This window comes from Ambystoma mexicanum, chromosome 6p, assembly GCF_040938575.1.
Source record: "Ambystoma mexicanum isolate Mex_15411 chromosome 6p, UKY_AmexF1_1, whole genome shotgun sequence".
Lineage (NCBI taxonomy): Eukaryota > Metazoa > Chordata > Amphibia > Caudata > Ambystomatidae > Ambystoma > Ambystoma mexicanum.
This window is the reverse complement of record NC_090935.1, coordinates 473440050-473466130: the sequence shown is the minus strand read 5'-3', so window position 1 is coordinate 473466130 and position 26081 is coordinate 473440050. Positions and strand designations below refer to the sequence as shown.

Below are 26081 nucleotides of genomic sequence, written 5' to 3'. Positions count from 1 at the left end.
GAACAAAAGGCCCTGAGCTGCCTCTCCAGCTTCGTATGACGACAGATCTCCTAATTTACGGTCAATTTTGAGCAAGAGACCTCTCCTGCGTTCAGATGAAATTGCGCAATTTGCGTTGCCTAGTAGGCATACGGCTCGCTGGGCCCAATTCACCAGGACTCCAGGGTCTACATCCTCGCCTGTATCCTTGGCTCGCTAGGCTAGGTCCATTATTTTAGCCAGAGGTCCGACCAGGTCGAGGACTTTTTCTTGACAACTTTTCCACGAGCAGTCTATGCCATTTCCTGGGTCTCTGTTGGATTTGGAGACAAACAATAACATTTTGGGGTCTAATTCTGGTGCTTTTGCGACCTTGTCTGGCATTCGGCTCTCAGTCTTTGTCTAACCTCTTTTTCAAGAGCTTTCCGCAGTCTTTGCGTCATATACTTCGCGACTCTCAGCGAAGGTACCCGCTCCGAGGATCTCAGATTTCTGATCTCCTCCGGCTGAAACATGTCTGATGTTTCTTCTTCTTCTATGTGATGGAGTTTTCGTTGCCTTTTCTTAGGCGGAGGTTGGCATCCCTCATCCACTTCATTATCTGCATCCTCTTGAGTGGATGTAGGGGATATCGGCAGTTCCTCTTCTGGGAAACCTTCTGGGGAGCCATCCTCTGGATAACCCATATTGTCTTCCCCTGGCTAGGGGGTCTGGAGGCTCGGCACCTGTGAACCCTTCATGAACGCTTCTTTTAGTCTAAGGAAAGCGTCTGTAGCCTCTGGGGCCTTGTCCCCGCCCCTTCCAGTTGGCCCGGGGGGTCAGAACAGTCTTTGCTCTTCCGGGCCTTATTACACCCCTTAGGGTCTTTTGCAGTTGCCCTTGTGGACGTGCTTTCTTCCTGTTTGGTGCGTTCTTCCTTCTGGCTCAGAAATAGTTCTATTGTATGTAGTCTTTCCTGTAAGGGTCTGACCCCTTGAGCCACTGGCTCCGTTAGTGAATCTCCCAGCACTTCTTTGAACTATAGGCTAAGTCTTCTTGATAGACTGCCTCATCCTCCTCTTCGCTCCATTCAAAGTTTGACATTTTTTTATGTGCTGACAGGTGCCTGATCAAATACCTTTCCAGGTGTAGTCGCACGTCCACAGATTCACTTTCTCTTGAGGCTGCACCTTCACCTCACTGTATGCTGTGCATGATTGTATTGAGACAGTAATCTATTTTAATGTTAGGAAAACACTCTTGTATATGACTGTTAATCACACGAGTTTATCCGTGTTTCTCCGTGTTGTATTTCGCTCCGTAATGCTGTGAAATTAGGGATTGAATCTCCCTCGGAGCATTATGCATGAAGCCCCGCCTCCGTGAGGGTGGGGTCTCTTTGCTCCGAGCTTTGTACCTTTCTATTGGAGCGTGCTCCGTGTACGGCCCCGCCTTCGCGAGGGTGGGGGATGCATCTGAAATGTGTATTGGCTCGCGTCGCGAGCATAGCTGACTGACTGCTCCGCCCCCACGACAGTGGGGGTTGTTTTCCTCGGCGGCTGTGCGTGGGGAATTGAACTCCCGCTCGCGCTTCGCTCTGCCCTTCCAAAGGTGGGGGTTGAGCTGCGGCTTACAGGCCGCGGCTGCTTGAATGAAAGGAAATTCGGCAGGCCCCTGAAGTGCCGTCTAGTGCGACACGGGGCCTCCGACTGCCTCTAATATAAAAATGTAGGTTACTAACGCTGCCGCGTTGCGCATCCCAGGGGCCTTATCATAATTCCCATACATATAATATTTACAATGGTGAACGAATTTAGTCAATTCTATAAAAAATGAAAAATACACGTTCTATTTGCAAACTCTACGCAGCTAAAATAATATGGTACTTATCTGTGGAGAGCAGGAAAAGAAGAGGAAGGACAGGTCACATGGCCAGAGACTAAAGGACTACAGAAATGATGGGACTTGAAGTTTTTACCAAAAAAAAAGTTATTTTAAAAAAAAGAAAAGTTTACAAAATTTATATCATTTGTTGAAACTGCTGGAGAGAGAAAATAAAAGAAGAGAAAGCTTAATGCTCGCCTCCGTCTTGACATAGAATTCCAGATGCATTTCAGCCACAGCGTGCCTCTGTACAGACCCTTTACAGAGCTCCTTTTACTTTCAAAGCTCAGCCCGTTAAACTTGAAAAGTCGCCACTCTGAGCCCACCAAGGCTTCCAGGCATCCGCATGAACAGAAGATGTGATAAGAATCACTCTGGAGGTGCCTTTATATTCCTTTTGTAAAACGCGAGACACTGAGCTGAAGAGCTAGCTGGCCACGTCGTTCGGCGCCATGCCACGCCCCCATGAGATTTCATTTATGATGTCGTGAGGAAGAGTGTTCCAGAGGGTGGGGGCAGTAATCCAGAAACTGCCCCCCTGCACATTTGTTGTTCAATCTGGGTGTGAGTAGCGATATCTGGATGTCAAGCAAATCAAGAAAAGGGTGCATGGTTAAAATGGCTTATCTTTAAGAACACGTATAATGTTTTAAAAACACCATTTCAAGAGTTTTGATAGTGTTTGGTCGCTTGCATTGTGATATTCCACTGCTTAAATAATAATGTTTTGATTCATAATTTAATATACTATTATTTTGGGGCACAATGTGTGACCATTTAGTTCAAAGTAGTCTTCTATTCCACAGATACAGCAGCCTGTGGAAGAAGAAAATGCTTACTTTGTGGTTTGGATCAGGACTATGTTATGCTTTGTTAGGCCCTCTTCCATTGCCAGAGAGGATGAGTGGATTACATTTGCTTGTAAAGGGAAAGCAAAGAAGAGAGAGCTGTACTTTGTGGAACCACTCATATATTATGTCAAAGCCTGGAGGTGGTACTGTGCAGCGTTGGGCTCACCTGGCAGTCCATCCTTGAGTGGAGATGCTGACGGGAAACCTGTGTAAGATATAAACAGTTATACATTCCAGGGAACAACACATGTAGCCCCTGGGTACAAGTCAACATTCTGCTTTCTATTTCTGTCTTTGGAAGGCCCAGACATTCTTTTGATTCCTCCCCAGCTGGGTCCCATTTGTAAATACCATCAACATGAGAGAAAATTGAGTTCCAGCATCAACGGGTCATAACTTATGGTTTCCAGGGATAGATTGTTCTAGATTTCCCCTGCCACAGAGGGTTGGCCAAAGCACACTCCTTTGCGTTTAGCTGGCGCCGCTGGGGGTCTGCCCAGCTCAAAAACGAAAATATACTTCATGGAATTTCTTGGCTCAAATGAATGTGAGCTCTCATGCGGATTTACAATATTTTTCAAGTCTTCGTAAAATAAAAAGGCAGAGCAGGCAGATCACTACACTAGTATACTAGAGGAAGTGCCAGCTTAGAGCTAAATTGAGAACAGGTCTAATGCTGCTCTTCCGTTGCCCAAAGAGTAGGCAACTTTCCAGTTCCTGCCCCTGGGCTACCCCCTCCCCAGCCCAAGCAACACTCCATGTGCCCGAATGTGACTTGCTGTTTGAGACCTGGCTTCTGACAAATGTCAAGTAAATAATAAAAATATGAATACAAATTAAGTATTGTTTTGGCCACAGGGGTGCTGCGTAACCATTCGGTTATCTTTTAAAGGTCAACAACTGTGGACTATCGTGACATTTCTTGGGTATGTGTCGGTTTCCAGGTAAAACATCGAATTTCGAAGAATTGCAGGTTACGCAGTGCAAAGCTTGTCGCACTAGTCCGCTCAATTAGCATGTCACTTAATTCACAGGCTCTATGTGATTTTAACGACATAAATTACTTTGTGGCAACTTACTTCCTCAGAATTACATTGATTTTAGTTTTCGTTATTTTAATGGGGGTTCCGCATATGCCCCTCATTTCTTACTACCACCCCTAACCCCAACCCCACCAAACACCCTACATCACCTAACCATGTATTTTTCCATGAAGTGATTCTGACGAAGTAAATTACCTAGAAGTAATTTACTTCCCTGACCCGGGGCATACGGCACAAGGCTGGCCAGTGCCATTGCTGTGAGGAAACTAAACCCCTGATAATTAGGTTGAACGAAGAGGGTGGGTGGTGGGTTACACAGAAGGCAAGGCCAGCCGGAGAAAACCAATACTCAAGATTTTTGGACAGACTTTCGTACGGTTTTATGACAGAAAATGCAACAATAAAAAAATGACAGTTTATAACAAATCACTGATAAAGTTTCTAACCAAAATAACAATGCAGATCTAGCTATATTCATTGCAAGCCTTGGACTGCGGAGGCATTCCAAGATAGTGGTGAGGGTGCATGTTGTGATGATCTCCTCTATCCCCTGGGAATGGTCCTGGGTGAAATAGGGTGACCCATCATGAACCAGTGAACCCCCAGACAGGTCCCCCAATGCCTGCTCACCTGCCAGATCAGCACCTGCCAGGGATCGCCCTAATTACTTCACCTGCCTGCACTGAGCCTCAACTGGGAGCAAAGTATCCTGCCTCAAAATGTCCTTGAAGCCCAGGCTGGAATGATTTTCATTGGGCTACACAATGCCACAGTGCAGCAGAACATACTGGTCCGGGGCACTCCCTCCACCTGGACGCACTTAGCACACACGAGGAAGTTCCACTAATGGGAAAGGCAGTTTTGCAAAAGATATCATCTCAAGGATGAATGGTCTCGGGAGTATAGCTCAGGGACAATGTGGCTGACTTTGAAAGCAAGACGATGCAGAGCAACACAGGTTCCATCCGTTCCTTCCCCGGGGTCACGCTTAGAAACCTCTGTAGAGAAATGAACACCATAATTGCAGTTCATGTGCTGGCCTTGGTCCCTTCACCTGAAAGTTGCAGTCTTTCGGGTCTCATGCAAATATCCAGTGTGTTCTAAAAAGAAGTCTAAAGAAAACAAGGGATGCTTCCTCCCCTCGTCACAAAGGACTTTAAAAGTCCTGAACTCTCTCTTGTAGGTTCACTTAGACTGTCGACGGGTGGCAGAGGAACCAGGGGGAAAGGGAAGTGATGCAAGGGAGCGGGGTCAGGGAGTTCTCATGGTGAAGTTGAATAAAGAGGAAGTGTTCATGCAACGCTCCGCGTCAGTCTCTTCATTGCTGCGCCACCGCTTGCTAGGACGTGTTACACAGAACAATGGCGACGAGGATGGGATGGCCGGTGGAGCAACGCTCATAGGAGCCCCGGCAGTCCGCCCACAACATTCGCAATCAAAGCACTCATGAGCGCAAGCCCACCGAGACGGCGCGTGGTAATACCGCAGCGGTGATTGCCCACGTGGAAGCCAGGTAGGCACAATGACACGTGCCCCGCAGAAGAGCGAACCCCCCCACAGCAGCCAGCCGGGGAGCACACAGTCCACGTGTTATCCCGCAGTAAAAGAAACACGGGTGGCGTCGGCCCCAGAAGAGAGAGGGAGCGAAGAACGAAACACACGTGCTCCACAGAGGGAGGGGCCCTCTGGGTCGACCAATCCCCAACGAAAGAGGAAGGCGCACGACAAGTGCACTCTACAGGGCAAGGGAAGCCCTGTAGTGGAACAATAATAAGTGCCCAAGGCAAACATAGAAGGCCCTAGCACACTGTGCTACAGAAACCCCAGGAGAGGTCAGGGATACTTTGATGGTGCTCATGCCACGTTTGACGGCCATCCAACCATATCAAGAGGCAAAATCACCCCTGGAGGACGGAGGGAGGACAGCTCTGAAGACCCTCCTACTGGTGCTTACCACACTCAACGAATGGTGCTCGTGGCACCACAAACACACAGCAAGTGATCACCACATCAAGCACAATGTCGGCTCAAGATGATGGACAAGGAGCACAAGCGCAAGGAAACGCACCCCTAACTCCAGGGACACCAACACCAGATCACGTGACATACCAATTACTGGATACACTGGCATCCCAAATGCCGGGAGCATTTGACGTGACGGACACGAGCAATATGGGCCCCAGGTGGACCAAGTGGATCAGGGATTTTGACCTCTACATGGGAGCCACAGGGCCCGTTACCGACGCAAGACAAGTATGCCTCCTAAAACTGGCTGTTGGATCTGCTACACGGGACATAATAGATGAAATGCCCCAGGACTCCATAGACTCGATCCAGGACCTCAAAGATGCACTCGCTGCATATTTTGCGCCACATACCAACGTAGATTACGAAAGGAACCTCTTGCACAGCACCAAACAGGCCAAAGGGGAGACCATGGACGCATATGTGATGCGGCTACACACCAAGCTAAAACACTGCGACTTTGCAAACTACTCAAACACCGAAGCCCTGAGGTCACAGATCATCTCAGGGCGTGAATCCCAAGCCTTCCGCAGGAAGCTACTTCAGAAATCCTGCACGCTGGAAGAAATCCTAGCAATGGCTAGGGTCGAGAGGGCCATTGACTCTCAAGTGGAGAACTTCAGCAACACCAATGCAGGAGAAAACGTAAACAGACTACAACTGGAAAAGAAAACGGAAGAACTCTTCTGTTACAAATGTGGGTTTGAGTACCCGCACGAGGGAACATGCCCCGCAGTGGGACAACGCTGCACATCCTGTGGCGAAGAAGGACACTTCAAGGCAGTGTGTAGGTGTGTAGGCTGTTCTGGGATCGAGGGAGAGACTAACCCAAAGAGAACACTGCTTGCCTGAGAAGCAGATACGGGGGGTCGTCCAACAACAACCCAGCCCCCAGCACCTCAACCACCCAGAATCAACCCACCGGGGACCAGCGAGACAGAGACTCGGGAGAAGACCGGCAGAGGAGGAGAGAAAGAAGAAGGTTCGTAATGCGCGCAAGACCTGAGCGCAGATTCCGACGCCATGTGATATACCTGGTAGAACAGTCCCCCACAGACTCTGATCCCAGCTTATCAGGGAGTGACCAAAAGAAAAAGGCATATGTATACGCTCTGGGCAACCCCACAGCAACAGCGCACAGCCCAACACTCATCATCAAGCTGCAAGAGAGACCGACTGAGTTTCTTATAGACACAGGAGCCACGGTCAACGTAGTAAGTGAAAGGGTCTACACCGATCTGCCTCAAAAACTCAAGCTGCGCCCGGCAACCGTGGACATATATGCGTACAGAGCCAAATCGCCCCTAAAATGCCTGGGACAATTCAGCGGGCTGTGCCGCTACAAAGGACATGAAATGAGGGTACCAATACACGTTCTGGCTATGGAGACAGACAGTGGCTGCGTCCTCAGCTTTAAGGCAGCCATAGACATGGGCCTAATACATATCCTCTACAACATAATGGTCCACAAATACATAGATCCAGTCGAAATGATAAACAATCTGTACCCCAACATTTTCAAAGGAATAGGAAAGCTTCGAAATAGGCACATAAAGCTCCATGAGGATGACTCGATTCGCCCAGTAGCCCAGCCATACCGTGGGATCCCGGTCAACATTCAATAGAAAGTTGAAGATGTGCTCCAGAAGGTACTGGAACAAGATATCATCGAAAGGGCCACCGGACCCACCAAATGGGTATCACCGATCGTTCCGGTTCCCAAAGAGGGTTCTGAGGCCATATGGCTGTGCGTTGACATGCAACGCCCGAATCAAGCCATCAAAAGGGAGAGATACCCCGCGCCGCGCATCACGGATATGATACACCTATTGAACTGGGCAAAGGTCTTTTCCAAGATTGATCTGCAGAAAGGGTACCACCAGCTCACTCTACACCCCGAGAGCAGGAACATCACAACCTTTCTCACTCACGTTGGCCTTTTCAGATATAAAAGACTGAGCTTTGGGGTGTCCTCGGCGGCGGAAACGTTTGAAGCCGAAGTTCATAACATCATAAAGCACATCCCAAATTGCCTCAACTACTTGGATGACATTCTGGTGTTCGGAACCGATGTGAACAAGCACGACGAAACCCTGATGAAAGTGTGCAAGGCCCTGCACAACACCAATCTCACCCTTAACAAAGATAAGTGCGAGTTCCGTGTTACACAGAACACTGTCTGATCCAATAATGTCTCAATGTCCCGCAAGGGTGATCAGCACTAAAGTCTCCATAAAACTGTCAAGGAACTCATTTTCCCATCAGCTGCTGGGTTTAGTCCTCTGAACTCCTGCATATCAGCACAAGATAACGCATCTTCCACATTTGTACTCACCTCTGAAATATGTTTTGCATTCAAAACTATATTCCCCTTCATTCATGTCAAACGGATGCCTTTAACAACTAGAACTCTGATTTTGAATTGCCTGATCCACTGACATGCTGTCTGACCAAGCATTGACGCCCTGTTCCACAATTCCACCTCCATAAGGTGAGTGCCACAACGATGGGGAACAATTACAAACATGTGTCATTTCTTACCATGCCAGGTGCATTCCACTCACTTGACCATATCTACTTGCACCAATTGTAAGTCACTATTGTGCAAACCCCACAACCCGCTGTCCCATCTCTTTCCCTCCGATCCTCTCACCTCTTCCACAGTGACCTTACACCTTTCCAGTTCATCACTGCCATGGTAGCCAGACTCTGGGCTCATTACAAGTATGGCGGAGCGGGAACAAATTGGCAATAACAGAAATACTGCCACCTTTACCGCTCTGCCATATTACAGGTATGGTCCTGGAGTTGAGTATTTACCTCTAGCAAAATGCTGGAGGTAAATCCTCCAACTCTCTGCCTAGAAATCGGCAAAATCAGTAGTAATTCTGCCAAATACGCCCCATAGAGTCCTATGTACTCGAAAAAATGGGAATTTACACTGCCATCATCCACTTGTAATATGGCAGTGACTCCGCCGGTCCAAACGCAGTAACGGTAATTGAGTATGGTGGTATCTGGGTAGATTTATCATCCAGATACCACCAAACTCATAATGAGGCCATGTCTCCTAAAAGCCACCCACAGCTGACGCACCATTCAGCTCAAACACTTATACCTACTCTTCTCCTGGGAAAACTGGACTATCGCTCAAACATACTTCTTGGTCTGCTCCTCTACTCTAATGCTTCCCTCAACAAAGTCCTCAACTTTTGCAGCATGCACTCTTTATATCCTTCCCAGATACTCCTCCACCTGTACCTCCGGTCACCACACTAGATGGCTATTTCTATATAAATGCTCTCTCTATAAATTCCTGGCACTTGTCTATAAATCTATATTTGGTTTTGCCCCCCCCCCGCAACTCAGTGGCTAAATCACCCTGTACTTTCCCTCTTAAGCCTTCTGCTACTCAGCTCTTCACAGCCATCCCCTCATTGCCTCCTGTGACTCCTCCTGCTTTTGCTTCTTTTCCTAACTTGGCCAACTCTACTGGATTGCACACCCTTCAAAGTCTACTCATCAGTGGAACTTTTTAAAGCTTGGATCCACTTCCACCTGGTTTTTTACCTGCTGTATCTGGGATTGATATGACCTGTACGGGCCATGCTAATGAGCCATTCATATCTGTCTGGAAGTCTAGTCATTCAGGCCTGACATAGAGTATGCAACTGTCCTCGAAAATTGGTTATCCTCTGGTATTATCCTTAACGCAAAGTTCAAGTGACACGCTGGAACCCGCAACTGGTGAAATTGTACCTTCCAAACAGTGGCAATGATCTCTAATGATGTACTGACAGCCTGTTCCTTATGCTAAGGAAATCTGCTCACTCAACTAAATCCCCACATATGTGAGCCTCGTCACTGGGCTTTAGGAGTATAGTGGACAAAGGGAACCTCCAACTCACTCATCTTTCCGGAGTACTTGGTCATACCCCTGTGAATATGAGCAAACAAAAAATAATAAATCATGTATGTGATGCAATATCTGGCAAGACCCTGATTCTCTGTCACCAACTGAAGGAAAGTGCTGAATCTCTTATAGTCATAGAAGTGCTTGTCCAGTCGGTAATCCGCAGGAGGCGCCAGCAGACGTCTAGCAGCAGCCTCATTGCCCACCTCTGCCATCAGAGCCATATGATCTAAATCTCTCAATGTTAAGACCCCTGTTTCTTTTTGGATACCAAATTCCAATGGTGAGCAAATAAGGTTTTCTGTGGGTGAGGCCAGGAACGGACTAGCCCCCATACCTAATGTAAACTCCTCCTCAGTCTTTTGTGCAGCTGTCCAATGATGCTTGGTTGCGTGGCATGTCCCTTGTTTTCAGTTCTATGTTGGGAATCCTGAAACCTCCTTTAAAACCTTTGTACAAAACTGCAGGGCCTCTACCATTGGACAAGGTAACAACCAATGCACGAGTCTCCCATATGTTACTGGGTTGGGAATCCTGATAGCTAGGTGCACTTTGGGGGCAAATCCCCATAAGGTATGTGCCTTTAATCCTAATTTCTGCTCCTTTTCTTTCACATTTGTATGGTGCTTTGGTTCAGAAAGAGAAGACATGCTTGTATGTCCAGGTTGGTGCTGTTTTGTAGCATATTTTTCTAATTGAAGGACTAGTATGGCCCTATCTTGGCCCTGTTGGAAAGGACTGGTTAATCTGCTCACTGTTCTTAACCATACTCTGTTTTATTCCTGTCTGGTTCAGCCAAATAACAGTTTTTCTCCCCGATCCATAGCTGGGTGCCCCGCTTTCATTACCGTACATTCCACATCGCAACCCAACCAGGCCTCATGGGGAAACCCTGGCAACCAGAAACAATCAAATATTGGTACGGAACCGATTTTGGCAGCAACTCTGAGATTGTTTTGACACAAACACAGAAAAACCCAATGACAAATTAACTATAATTCTTTCCAAATGGGCTCTTTCTGCCTTTCTAGCCCCCATCCTTTGCTACCTTTCGAGATGACCCTGTTACACTCTTGTCGAACAGGGACATTCTAAAATGTTTCATGTGAAAAAAGCTTAAATATCCCTGATTGCATGTTTCCTAAACTCTTAAGAATAACTGTAAAGTTCCATGGTTTTTGGTGGTCCAACCTGCAAATCATTCAAATTAAGCATTGTTCTTATATACTAAAATGTTTATTGAGCCAAAACTTAAATTATTTATAGAAAAACCCTACATATTACATATTTCCTACTTCCTAACCATAACTAGTACGTGTAATGGATTTTGGAGGCATAACCTCTACATTATGAACAATATGCACTTTTTATAGAACACTTATGTGGCTTAAATGAGTCAAAACATAATTAATTTACCAAGAAGTTTCCTACACTCTGAATATAATTGTAAAGTGTCATGGTCTTTGGTGATTCAACCTTTAAATGATGACTGTTAATCACTTTTCATAGAGCACTTAGTGTTGCTTAATTGCCAAATCGAGCCAAAACATACATTATTTACCCAGACACTTTACACATGACATGTTTCCTACTTCTTAAACATAACTGGAAGGTTCCATGGTTTCTGGTAACCCAACCTGCAAACTATTCACATTGAGCACTTTTCATAGAGCAGTTAATAATGCTTAATGTGACAAATTGAGTCAATACATAATTCATTTATCCCAAAATTCTGCATATTGCATGTTTTGTACTCCCTAAAAATAACTGGAAAATGTCATGACTTTTGGAAGCGCAACCTACACATTGTTCGTTTTCAGCACTTTTCTTAGATCACTTAACGTTGCTTAAGGTGCCGAATTGTGCCAAAACATACATCATGAATCCTGAAGCTAGGTCTATAAAATGTTCCCTACTCCTTACACATAACTTGAAAGTTCCATGGGTTTTGGTGGTCCAACCTGAAAATTATTTGCATTGGACATTTTCCTTAGAGCACTTATAATGTTGCTTAATTTGCTAATTTCCCAGGCACTCAGCCCATATCATGTGTCATATTCCCTAAACATAACTGGAAATGTCCATGATTTTGCTGGCCCAACCTAAAAGTATGCATGTTGTTAAGTACTTTTATTAAAGCAATTGATGTTGCTTAATGTGCCAAATTGTATCAAAACAAATAGTCTAACAATTTGCCTGTTTTCAACTTCATAAGCACTTTTCGTTGAACAATTAATGTTGCTTAATTTGCCAAATGTACCCAGATTTTCTGCACATTACATGTTTCCTACTTTTTAAACATAACTGGAAGGTTTCATATTTTTCAGTGATCCAACCTGCAATTTATCTATCGGAATACCGAATAACCGTTACCAGCACTTGTCCCATGGGTTTAGCACAGGATTACGAGTGGTGGTATGCGGTGTAATTCCCCATTTTCTTGAGTCCATAGGATTCCATTGGGGACTTTTGCAAGATTTACCACTGGCAGAATTACCAAGGGTTGAATGCTGCGATTTTGGGAGAAAAGCTGGGAGAGAAGTGGAGGTAAATCCTCCACTTTTACCCCAAGAATCGGCAGATTTACCACTCAGTAATTCAACTGGTGGTAAATCTGCCAAATAGTATAATTTGGCAGTGCAAGAAAAGTGTTGGTAGCAGAATTACTGCCACTTTTTAACTGCACACGAACCTCTTAATGAGGCCACTAATGTTGCTTGAAGTGCCAAATAGAGCCAAAGAATAAATCACTTTACCCAGAACTTCTGCACATTATATATATCCTACTTTCTAAATATAACTGGAAAGTTCCATGGGTTTTGGTGAAGCCACCTCCAAATGATGCACGTTAAGCACTTTCCTCACAGTATTTAATGTTGTTAAATGTGCAAAAATTTGCCAAATTATAAATAATTTCCCAAGAAACTCGCCACATTACCTGTTTTCTACTCTGAACATACCTGGAAAGTTCCATGGTTTTTGGTCACCCAACCTGCACATTATTTACATTGAGCACTTTTCCCATTGCACTTAGTATTGCTAAATGTGACCAATTGTGCCAAAACATACATCATTTACCAAGAAACTATGCACATGACATGTTAGCTATTTACAAAACATAACTTGACAGTTCCATGAGTTCCGATAGCCCAACCTGTAAATCATTCTTAGTCATTTAATGTGAAAAATGCTTAATGTTACTTAATGTGGAAAATTGTGCTAAAACATCAATCTATTACCGGGAAACCTTGCACATTAAATACGTCCTATTAACTGGAATGTCTCATGGCTTTTGGTGGCTGAGCCTCCAAATGATGACTGGGAAGCACTTTTCAGAGAGCATTTACTTCCTAAACATAACCAGAATGTTCCATGATTTGTGGATGCTCATCCTTGAAATTATGCACACTTAGCACTTTTCATAAAAAACACAGGGCCTAATGACAAGTTTGGTGGTATCTCAACGTGTAATCTGCAGAGATACCCCCAAACGGATTTACCATTACCACCACTTGGTCAGGAGGAATTACCGCCGGCATAGCAGTGTTAGTCCCCATTTAGTTGTAATTTACTGGTAATTTCATCAGCAGTAATTCCACCAAAATTGGCAGTTGTTGGCAGTAAGGTGGCATTAAGGTGGCAGAATTACCTCCAGCATTTTGCTGGAGGTTTTTCCACCACCTTACCTTAAACCCATATGTTCGGCGGTGTGCTAATATGGTGTCAGTAATGCAGTGGTCACTCCGCCAAAATCTTAATGAGGCCCTTAATGTTGTTTAATGTCCCAAGTTGTCCCAAAACCTAAATCATTTACCAATAAACTCTGCACATTGCTTGTTGTCTTTTTCGTAAACATAACTTCCATTGATTTTGGCGGTCCAACATGAACATTATTCATGCTAAGCACTTTCATAGTTCACTTAAGGATGCCTAATGTACCAAATTGAGCCAGAACATAAATCATTTCTTTGGAAATGCTGCATATTACACGGTTTTTACTCCATAACCATAACTGTACCATTCCATGGATTATGGCGGTCCAGCGTGCACATTATTCACATTGAACACTTTTCTTTGAGCACTTAATAATGCTTGTTGAGTCAATTTGTAAGAAAGCAGGAATCATTTACCCAGAAACTCTGCACATTCCATGTTTCATATTTCCTAATCACAACTGCTATCTTGTATGGTTTTTGAGGGTCCAACAAACACATTATTCACAGTGAGCTATTTTGTTAGAGCATTTACTGTTGTTTAATGTGCCAAATCATAAAGCATATGCTGTGCAACCTTTACACACTTTAACAGGGCTTGACACGCCCAAAAGTGACAAGACATCAAACATACAACTCGAAACTTTGTACAAATTATGCTTTCAGATTTCAAATCTATGCTCTTGCTATTGGTGGTCAAACTTGCAAAATATTTCCATCTACCACTTTGTTAGAAGTGCTTCCAATTGCTTAATGTGTCTACTAGTGCCAACATATAAAGGATATACCTCATACATTTGCATGTTTCGTGCTTCTGAATCCTTAAATATATGCAAAAATAAAGTGCCAAAGCCTTTGGTGTCCCGAACTGGAAGTTCTTCATGGAAACCATTTCTACTCACATATTTAATATTACTTAATTTGCCAAAATATGAACCATGTCCTTCAAAACCTTGGACATTTCATGTTTCCAAATGCCTAAATATATCATATAAACACCATGTCTTTGGTGTCATAAGCTGCAAATTATTCACATGAAGCATTTTTTGACAGCTCTTAAAGTTGCTAAATGCTTCTAAAGTGTAGAATCGTAAGTACATACCTCAAAACGTAGCATGCTTCATGTTTTGAACCCCCAAATACTATTTTGAAAATTCCATGGTCTTTGGTTTCACAACCCGCAAATCATATGCATTACACACTTTTAGTGACATTCATTAATGTTGTTTAATATGCCAAAAAGTGGCAAAACATGCACCATGTGCTTTCAAACTCTGCACATATCATTTTTCCAACTGACAAAATAAACCAAATAAAAGCCATGGAACTTGGTGGTGCGACATATAAATTATTCACATGATGATCTTAGTTGACAGTGCTTTATGCTGCTTTATGTACATACAAGTGTAGATATATCAACTCTATACCTGCAACTCCCATATATTTAATACAAATTCCATACCCTTTGGTGGTTCAGGCATTCATTTTATTTTTTATTTTTGTATTTATGTTTATTGGTTTCTCACAATAAAAACCTTTAAATCTTTAACATCTTCCATCAATGATGCTCCAGTTAGAATCTTCAAATTTTTTCCAATTATCGCTATCCGACAATCATTCCATTGTATACATGCTAAAAACCAAAAAAATCCACCTTACCATCATCATTAATTCATTTTACAGTAAAGTTCATGCAGCTTACATTGCCCCATGCCTTGCCCACTCCGCCCTCTTGATTAGTCTTTTTCCCTCAGAACATATTCCACGAATTTCATCACCGCTATAACCAATCTAGTCTTTTCCCCGATCAGTACCCTCTCACATGAGTCACACCACTCTTCTGCCGTTAGTGTAAGTGTATGTTTAACATGACCCTCCAGGAATCTCGTTCTTATCTCTGTGAGCGTGTTTCCACATTCCTAGTGTCTCCACATAATCTGCAATACGAATCCGAATCTTCAATCTTTTTTCTCGCCAATAGGACATCCCTTGTTGCGAGGGTTTTCAACCGACACCATAGCAGAAGGTCTCGATAGTGCGCTGATGGAAACATTTGTATGTACCCTGGTGGTTCAATTTGTCCTTTGTCTCCACGGTTTCAATCCAATCCAGGAACTGTAGTTTTTTTCACTTTCATTGGATCTGTCATAGGTAGGTCCCGAGTAAAGTCACACATTTGCAGGTAGGCCTCACATTTGGACATCCACCGGCTCAATCCCTTAACTTGGTTGGTCTCCCTTGACTCTAGAATGGAAAATGGGACTGCACTATCTGGGATTGTACATTTCCTATATAGTGATATATTTTTCCACAGGGCTATCGATTCCAAGTATCCAAGGATTGAAGTAGCAGCTCATATCTAATGGCTGTCACGTGAGGGAATTTGGCAATCTTAAAATGTTCCGCCAAAATATCCCCTCAAAGCTTCCCCACACTTTCCATGAGAGGCTCAAAAACGATTCAGATCTCAAGATCTTGATATGTCAAGATCTGCACCACCTTTTTCTTAGAGAATGTAATCAATGGCAGGCTTGAGAACTTCCCGTATCGTCTGTGCAGTGCAGCCCCTGGTTTGCAAGTTTACCCAATTTACTTCTTAGCATTGTGTAATGGCCCGTTTCATCAATGTTTTTATTCATCAGTATCTCGAGTTTTTGATTTTCTACCCACCATGAGAAAGCTTCCTTCTGTTTCCTGTGCGCAGATGACATGGCCATAATTTTGGATTTCCTGAATTGATCCTCATGCCATTCTCCTTCAGATATGTATTGAAAGTACTGAGCCTTTGTTGAAGACCAATTGGCATTTGATCAATAAAGGCCAAGTCGTCCGCGTACAGTATCCACAGAACTTCGGTGGAGTTGATCAATGGTGGAAAGTCTCGGATCACTATTTGGGTTTCCTTCAAGTCTGACATGTAGAGGCTAAAAATCAGGGGCGTCAAGGTGCATCCCTGCTTTAGCCCCTAGTGGGTATGTATTTTCCTTGACAGTTCACCCTTCACTGCAAGTCTTACTTGGATCGGTGTCTGAGTAAAGTGCTCTAACTGCATCAATCAGATCTGTAGGGTAATTCCATTCCGTAAGTTTCAACCATAGGCGTTCTCTACTTACACCGTCAAATGCCTGTTCAAGTTCCATGAAGGTCAGATAAAAGGGAGTCTGTGTCTCTAAGATGCTTTGTTTCAGGACGCTGAGTATAAACAAATTCAACAAACTCCCTACTCTAATCATTTCTCTTTCCTCCTCCACATCAAATTCAAAGTGCCATCTCTTCTCCCCCCTCACTTTTCCCATCTCGCTTGACTATTCTATTTGGGCGAATAGAGATGTATAATGGTCAACCCATCGTTCTTATGTAACTTGCCCATCATGTGCGGTTGACTAAAATTACCTCCATTATTGATTAGGTCCCATAGGTTTTCTGTGTTCCTTGAACAAACAGCATTCAGCATTTTTTCAGCTACCAGTTGCATCTGTCTAACCCTTGACACTTGGACCCAGTTATGATATAACTGTTTCCATTCCCTTATATTTTCCTTCATGGAGGCCCCTCTTTCTTTCTGCAGCCTTCTAATGTCAGATCTCATGGCTCTTTTTGCCGTCACTAGCTCTTGAGCATTAGCATGTTTATGTAGAGTATTAGCTTTCCCACCCAGCATTCCTTCCTCCTTACATTTTTTAAGGATTCAAGCATATTCTACTTTGTTTGGATTTTCCCCTATAAACTGCTCATACTGCTAGGAACATCTGGGGACACTGGCTGTCTTCACTCGGAGCCTGTTTTTCCCCCAGTTCAGTTCCACCAATGCCATTTTCTTCCTCTCCTTAATGTGGCCTGTGACCCGCCACCTAATAGCTAGGAGATTATAATCACTTAGAGCCTGTTTTACTAATTTGAAGGACTCCACTGCCATTAAAATGTTTTCTGACACAAAACAGTAGTCCAAACAGGTTCTATGGAGTCCTCTTCCCCATGTGCATGTTCCTGGTCTTTAACATTTGGTTTGACTATTCAACAATGTCAGTTCACAGCCCCCTGACCCAGTGGACCATCTTCGCATTCTTTTTTCAAGTTGTGACTCACTTTAAAGCCATCCGTCCTTGTTTAACAGCCGAACATTGAAGTCTCCACATATGATGATATGGGGGTTTCCCATTGTAATCATGCCCTCATCCACTTCGCTCATTATTGATTTCACGAAGACCTCCTCAGAGCACATGTTGACACTACAATACATGTTTATCAGGAGGATTTGGACTTTCAACATGGATTCTCCCCTGCTCATTTACATCACCTGAAGAAATGGGTTTGGGTTTGAAATACTTACAGTTGTCAACCCTTAATCCATTTTGATCATAGTCAAAAGCCCACAGTACGGTCTTCCCCATACGCCTTTGCAGCAGGGTTTAGATGGGTCTCATAACCTTCACATGAGGGGTTTGTCCTCAACCAAGTTTCTTGGAGACATTGAATATCAAACTGTGCCAATGACCAGGATTTTTGGGGAAAAGGGACTTGAAACCCCTTCTATTCCAGGAGCCAATCTGAAGACCGATCTCTTCTTCCTTCTGGTAGATCTATTGTTGTTGGGGATTTCCTAAACCAGCCCCAATTTTCTGACTTATTCTCCTGTTGCAGTTGCACTTGCTGAGACGTTTGGCTTCTCATATTTTTGGATGAGTTGTAGATGGTAAATGCCATTAGTAGAAGGGGGTTTACCCTGATAATCTTGCTCCATCGCCTTTTGAAGGGTAGGCTCTCTGTTTTTACCTTTTGTAATTAGTGAATTCATTGCCACCTTTAGTATGGTGAGTTTTCCAAAATCTGCTCTCCTCCTCTTTGATGTCTCGACTTCCTCACAGTCACTAAGCTCATATTGCAATGGCAGTAGTTTGTCTAGTTTGTCACTGGCTTCCAATAATGCTTCTGTAATCAATTGGGATATCAGATGAAGTGTAACCCAGTCTGTTCTGCTTTCATTTACAAACTCACTACACGGATATCATCCCTTGAAATATATCTCATTTTAGGGACATACTGCAATAGCTTCATCACATTTCTGCAATTTAGGATAGGGGTGTCAGGTCCAGATAGAATCCTCTCCAGACAAATTGTTATATCTTGATTTTTGTGGTGGAGATTAACTTCTTTTATCTTCGCATTTCCTTTGAGGGAGTTTTGTGTAGGTTTTATAAGCATGTAGCTCCTTGCTTTTGTTTCCTCAACTGCTCTTTGACTGGGCCCCCCTGTCGCGCCTCTCCCAGGCTACTCTTTTTTCTTCCAATGTTTTGAAAGGGGGTGATTTTTGATTATGAGACAAGCGCCTTCTTTCTCATGACGCGCGGCAGATGGCCCAGAGATGGGACACAATGTTATTCGGTTGACCTGATGCTCAATCTCTGTTAGGCAGAATCCTGTGCAGTGCCCTTAGGGACCACTACACAAGATTAAGACTACAAATGGTAGTACAATTTCACCTTTGTTACAAGCCTGTACTACACAGAAAAAGTGGTAGCAATGGCTGAGCAGCCAGACTTATCTCAAGAGCAAATGAGCAGTAGTAGAGATTACACAAAGGGCTACAATTACTGTGACTCAAGCAAACACTGACTCAAGGTTTCTAGTTAAAAAGTAAAAGTCCATTCCTTTTTAGGCCATCTGTTCACAAACACTTCACTTCTATTAAATTAAAACCACACTTCAAATATACTAGACACAACCAATTCCCCTTTGGATTTGACAGACCAGTGTTGTGAAACAAAGACGTTACTGTGGGTTATTGCGTGATCACTTTTTGACAGTAATGACAGTTCGGTCTTACGAAAGAAAGGCGTACCCGCGAGAAGAAATGTTACCGTAGTCAAACACACTTAGCACATGAATTAACACAAGAGAATAGGGGATAAAAATCATAGGCAATACTTTTGTCAAGGCAGCTAGAATCAGAGGACACTTTCTAAAACGTAGATAAAAGTCAATAGGCCTGTGCCAGTGTCAAATGGTACAAGGTCCTGTTGTCGAGGATCACAAGGTTAGAACAATTCACGATTCGAGATTGCCAGGAGTACTTGGATATTTTCACAAGGGAAGCAAAAGTTATAAGAGGGAAGGAAGACAAGGGCAAGCCTTGGGTGAGGAGAAAGCGTTCACCCCAATTCCTCGAAGTTGGACACAGTACCTTATTCGTTTGAAGAAAAGCTGGTGCTACAGCAGTTGTTCCTGGTAGTTCCTGCAGGCTCATGGTTCCTGGAGCTTCAGTCATGGGGACACAAAGGAGGACGTTTGGAGTGATCTGCCCTACCCAAGGATGAAGCCAGCAGCAGCGAAGCAACGGTGAATAAAAGGTGCGCTCCTTTAAAACAGGAGAGGCTCTTCAGATGGCTATCCGGACCACTACAGCTGTGTGCAGCGATTTCAACCAAGAAGAGGATCCTCTGGCTGTGGACGGTGAGCTGGTTGATCCCACTAGGCTCAAGGGAAGAAGACTCCGGACTGGATCTTCTCTTGTCATTGAAGGGTAGATAGCTCAGGACAGCAGCAGGGCTTCACCGGGGCTCGAGAGTTTCAGCAGCCGTCTTCTTCTCCGCTTCTCTTCGGTTCTTTGCAGTTCCATCAGCGACTCTCACTTCCAGCCCAAGAGTCCTGCCTTTTATGCCAAAATCCCCCATTCACACATCCTGGCTGTCAGTCACTCAGCAGGGGGGTTGTCCGGCCCGGACAACCACCTCAGCCAATCGACGCAAAGTGCAAATTGGGTCTCCAAGGAGACCCTGTGCAGGGGGTGACTAAACCCCTCCCTCACATTCATCCCATCTAGACACCCAGATGCCAAAGGAGGGCTTCTGGACAGAAGCCTGCCAAAGGTCGGCGAATAAAGAAGGCAAACCTGGTTTGCCGTGCAAAGTAAAACACAAGAAGGATTTTAACAAAAGAAAATGGTGATAAAACCCGACCAGATCCAAAATAAAAAGTATTTGGTCAAGCGGGTTTAAGTTCGAGGCTAATACAATAGCCTAAAACAGTACCATGTTTATATAATATAATCGCGGTAGAAAATTTAAGGTAGATACCACTGCCACCAGCCAAGTCTTAGGGCCTCATTACACGGACGGCGGTAAGGGTTAATGGTCACCGTTAATGGCAACGGTGACCGTTAACCCTTACCGCCGTACTACGAGGTCCCTTTGCGGGTTGGAGGATTTAACGCCTGCTTCTTGCAGGCGTTAAAATCCAACCCGCTAAGGGACCTCGGAGCTAATTACAGCACCGCAAAATTGCGGTGGCGTAATTAGCGCCTTCCCCAGTCCCATAGAGCCCTATGGGGCAGAAATGGGAATGGAGAAGGGCAATGGCGGAAAGGGGATTTACCGCCCCTCCAACCTTGGAATGGGGCGGTAAATTCCCTTTTCCGCCAAGGCGGTGCCGGTATTTTACCGGCATGAGCCATGGCGCTAATAGCGCCATGGCTCACCGCCTACCGTGTAATGAGGCCCTTAGTGTTAAAAGAGCAAAATAAAGCTCAGAGAGGTACAGACAAAAAAAAGGGGTAGGAACTAACTCTTTTCAATACTCCATGTAAGATGGGGAGTACTGGGTCTGTAGTTTAAAGTGACTATATAAAGTTAATGGTAACTTTACATGTTTCTGGGGGACAGTATTCAGCCCCAGAAAAATGGAGTCAGTGGGAAGTCTCAAAGACAACCCTGTGTCACTGCACTGAAGGTGCTGTGTAACACACACAAAAAGTGGGGCTCATGGAGTGGTGTAGCCCCAGAGCCCAAGATCACACAAACAGTAGAAATAACACATGGCAAAACACATGTAAGAGTAGGAAAAAGGCTCACACTCTTACCAGGTGGAAAAAATAGACTCCAGAAATCCAGCAAAGCTACTAGGTAAGGGAAATTAGCCATGAATGAGAATTCTCCCTAACAATCTCTACCCAATCAGAACAGCTTAAGTTATTCCATTCTGAATCGTTGTCCTCCCTTTCCATTGTTTTAATCAGGTCACTTAAGAATGTGTCTGAAATGGACTCAAACTCTTTGGAAGGCCTGAAAGGAATATTTGATTCCACCGTAGGATTCATTGGTAGTTTCTCCTGTGATAGCACCAGTTCTCTTCTGGGATGTTTCGGTATTTTGATCAAGGCAGGAGGGGGTGGGGTGTACTTATATTTCTTAGGAAAGCCCTGGAGCCATTAGAGTTACTCTTCCTCCCTGTTTTTATATTTTTTAACTTTTTCACATTTTTATCCATTTGGGCCTGGTTTGGGGTTTTCCCCACTGATCTCTCTGGGGCTTGTGTGGAGTGGAATATCCCCCCAAAAAATTTTTAAGTCACTGATTCTTGTTGCCTCCTTGCATTTTCACACTTGCCCTCTCCTTCCTGAGGCAAACTTAATTCGGGTGATATTTGGATTTAATGACTCTGCTTTATTAGTATCCAGTGATCTGCTGTTACTCTCTGACTCCTTGGTCAGTTTTCGGTGGAGATCAGCCCTTATATGTTTTGTTTGGTGGTTCAGATCTCAGGGTTCTCTGTCCCCTGCACGTCTCTGGACCGTCTCAATCATCTCCTGAGTCTCCTCCATTATTATCTGGTCTTTTTTCCTTTGCTTTGGGATCTCATCCACTTACAATCTTCCAATAGGGCTTCCATGAGTAATGCTTTATATGTTACTTCTCTATGGGCCATGTCACAAAGACGATTTTGCCAGTTGATTGAATTTTCAGCTTCCTTTTCAAGTGTGTCTTGGACTTTGTTTACAAATACTTCCAGGCCTATCATTTTTACATGTGTCATTGCTATGAGAGTCGCTTGGTCTTGTAGGGAGTTGGTGAGTGTCTCGTAGAGCTTGGTAAAAGGGGCTAGCAAGACGGTAAGTGCTGCCATCATCGTGTGTTGAATCGGAGTCATAGCTCCTCTCAATGGATTCCCTCCCCCTCTCTGCTGTCCTCTCTCAAAGCTTAGTTCCTCCTGAGTATTTCTCGAGTCCACCGAATATATGCAGCTGCAGATTGATCCCTTTTCTGGACTGGCCCCTTCAAATCTAGGTGGTATGTCATTTCTATTATAGTTAGGCATATTCACTTCCACCGAACACCACTGTTCATGACTATTTACACTCCTTTGTTGTTGTGATCTATTTGGATTAGTGGGGGAAACCGGGAGTTCAATTTCTTCGTGCCTTTCCCCCCATATTTGAGCAGGTACTGATCCTTGCTCTCCACCCTGATTATATTTCTGTGAATACCTCGAGCTCCACGTCTTCATACCTTGCTTCTGCTTATGTAATTTCGTAGTTAAGCGCCACCAGATGGTCATTAATAGCCGAAAGGCTCTTCCGCTTCGGCAGGGTGATTTTTTCAGTTAGATCTGACAGATCCTTTGCCCGTCGGGCTGCCAGATCCGAGTTTTCGAACTCCTGTATGTAGGGAGTTTATTTTGGTTTACGGCCAAAAGGTCGATCTGCGGCATATCATTTGTCAAATTGACCACCTTCCTTGGACCTTTCATCTCTCCCTCCTTGCTCCATTTTTTTAAAACCCCTGATTTTTGGGAGTCAAAATTCTCCCACTCCCCGCTCATGTTTCAGGGTTTAAGGTTCCCACGATCTTCCTTATTCCTATCATCTTGTGCATCCCTTGTATCACATTGTATCTCTGATTGAGGGCTCTTTCCCCAGAGTCTCAGGAGACAGCCGGGCTCCTCCTCCTCTACAGAGTTGCAGACCACCATATTCTCGGGGGGGGGGGGGGGGGGCTTTTTTGGCTTTCTCTCCCCATAACGATTACTCCTCCATATTCACTGCTTTCCCTTCCAGCCTCCCAGAGTGCTCCTCCGCAGTCTCTTTGCTCCCCTCCCCTGCGGATTCACTTATGCACCTATGTGCATTTACAGGACTTTCCCTGTTGGTGGAAGACACAGAGTCCCCCAGATTTAGATCTTGCTCTCGAGGGGCCCGCCTTCTTACCTGCTGCGCATTCCTGCGCCCAGAGGCATTGCTAGGGGGATATAGCCCCGGGTCTTTTGGTTGTAGCCCTGGATAGAAGCTCAGGGACTACAACTAAAAGGCTATAGCTAGCCCCGAATCCCACCCGACCTGACATTAGCTTAGCCCCTGATCTTTTCCAGACCTGCAAACACCCCTGCCTGAGCTAGCTGGGCTTTCCATGATCTCTACTATCTTCTCAGCTCCTCAGCCTCAGCATGGATCGCTCCGTTCTTGCAGGGGTAGGTGTCAAGGGGGCAGGTCCTCAGTCAGCATCAGGATACAAGCAACCTTCCCCCAGCATCAAGGGGACTCCTCTTCCATCCGCGAACACCAGCCAACACCACGTGCCTCCACTTTGCTCCACTTCCCAGTGAAAAACAGCTTTTCAAGGCTTTCTTTTCTCCAAAAAGCCCTCTCTCATATACTTCTGGGGAATCCAGTTAAAGGCACAGTGGCAACACCAGCCAACACCACGTACCTCCACTTCGCTGTGCTTGACGGAGGAAAACAGCTTTTCAAGACTTTTTTTTTCTCCAAAAAGCCCTCTCGTATAGACTGCTGGGGAATCCAGTTAAGGACATAGTGGCAACACGAGCCAACGCCACGTGCCTCCAATTCACGGTGGAAAACAGCTTTTCAAGGTTTTTTCTTTTCAAAAAGCCCTCTCGCATAGACTGCTGGGGAATCCAGTTAAAGGCACAGCGGCAACACTAGCCAACACCACTTGCCTCCTCTTCGCTCAGCTTCGCATTACGATATTCACATGAAGCACTGTATGTGCATAATTATGCTTGATGTGCCTAAACGTGGCAAAAGATGAACTATGTGCCTTGAAACATGATGTTTACAAACCCCAAAGAGTATCCTGTGAATGTTGTCCTCATTGTGTGGCCAAACCTGGAAACTATTTGTATTAAGTACTTTGTTGAGAGTGCTTCGAGTTGCTCAATGAGCCAAAAAGTGCCAAATGATAGATAACCTTTGTCTCGTGAGATTTGGCCACACCATGCTTCCAGTTTCCCCCTCTGTTTCCTTTAGATCCCATGCCATTCAGTGGCCTGACCTGAGAGGTATTCACATTTAGCCTAATGTGCCTAAAATTGCCAAAACATAAACCAAATGCCTAGAAGATTTGCACTTCTTATTTTCTCAATTTCCCCACGATATACTACACAGTTTTGCAGCGCTGGTGGCTCAATCTACAAATGATTCACTTTAAACATCTTGTGGGTCATTTTCCATACAGAGGATCCATTAAACAATGTGTAAAACAGCATGCGTATATCCTGTTGCCTGCTTTTTATACACCATTGGATTTCGAAGGATTTGTGTGGCGGAAGAGAAGCGTGGTTCATAATATCCAACTCTGCCTCTCCCTTCCGCTCAGACAAAAACTCTGCCAGCATTTCCCTTGCACGTGATTTTGATGCAGGTGTACGTGATGTTAGAGAAGTGCTCTGGGATTTGCATGTTTGAATTACACCACTTTGCAAATCGAAATCAGGATTGCACGGAGGGCGACAGTGCTACCGTATGAAAACTGCTGTGTATAATCACGGATACGTGGTAACATTACAATCATTGCATAAGGATCTGCACTGGGTACATGAGAAAACCCTGACCATTGTGGTTCAATATTGATTAAAAAATTGACACAGAAAATTGCAGGTCAATTAGCCAATTTATGGTTTCTAACTTTCTAATAAAAGCTTGAAAATGGTTGCAGCTATTGTGTCGCGTAGAGAGAAATCGGATCTTGCAGCGCTGCCGTGGCCCGTACTAAGCAGACCGCCCACAAGTCCACCTGGGGCAAGGCGCCTCGCAAGCAACTGGCCTCCAACGCTGCCCATAAGAACGCCCCCACCACTGGTGGCGTCAAGAAACCTCACTGATACCGTCCCGGCACTGTGGCTCTGAGGTCGATCCGCCGCTACCAGATATCCACCGAGCCGCTCATCCAAAAACTGCCCTTCCAGTGCCTGGTGCGAGAAATCGTCCAGGGCTTTAAGACCGACCTCCGCTTTCAGAGCTCGGTCGTCATGGCCCTGCAGGAGGCCAGCAAAGCCTACCTGGTTGGGCTCTTTGAGGACACCAACCTTTGCGCCGTTCAGGCCAAGAGGGTCACCATCATGCCATAGGACATCCAGCTGGCCCGCCACATCCAGGGCGAGAGGCCTTGAGGCACAGCAGCACTGCAACTGCACTAATGGTTGCAGCTATACATTCACCCATATACAAAGTATGGCAACTTGCAAGTAGTGTGTGTGTGTGTGTGTGTGTGTAAAATAAATTCTATTCATTTATGGAGTAGTTTTAAAGGTGCACGAATGAAAATACTTTGGTTTTCTGGCAAATGCTGCAACACATCAATCATGCACTGAGGCAGCCCTATGAGTGTCGCTTAAAGGGTTATAGCTCTCAGGTTGTTCATGCTAGTGAAAATATTTCAGAGAGTACAGCACATTTGATCTTATTTTGAGATGTTGTGGAAAAAGACCATTCAGCTCCTTGTTGCTTCATACGCAAGAGAAAAGTCTGGTGATCCTAGCCCAAGTTCAGAGATCCTAGCCTAAATCCAGAGATCCTAGCCCAAGTTGGGCCATCTTAGCCTACCTCCCGACTTCTCCTACCCATTAGTTGTCGGCTTTGGCTGGCCCATGCACTGCATAAAAATGTTCCAGGAGGGATGCACCA

At 44.7% G+C, this 26081-nt stretch overlaps 1 pseudogene; it reads left to right on the top strand.

Annotated features, from left to right (window-relative positions):
* Positions 1-23602: 23602 nt before the first annotated feature.
* LOC138510736 (histone H3-like) lies at positions 23603-25567 on the top strand (annotated as a pseudogene).
* The last annotated feature ends 514 nt before the right edge of the window (positions 25568-26081 follow it).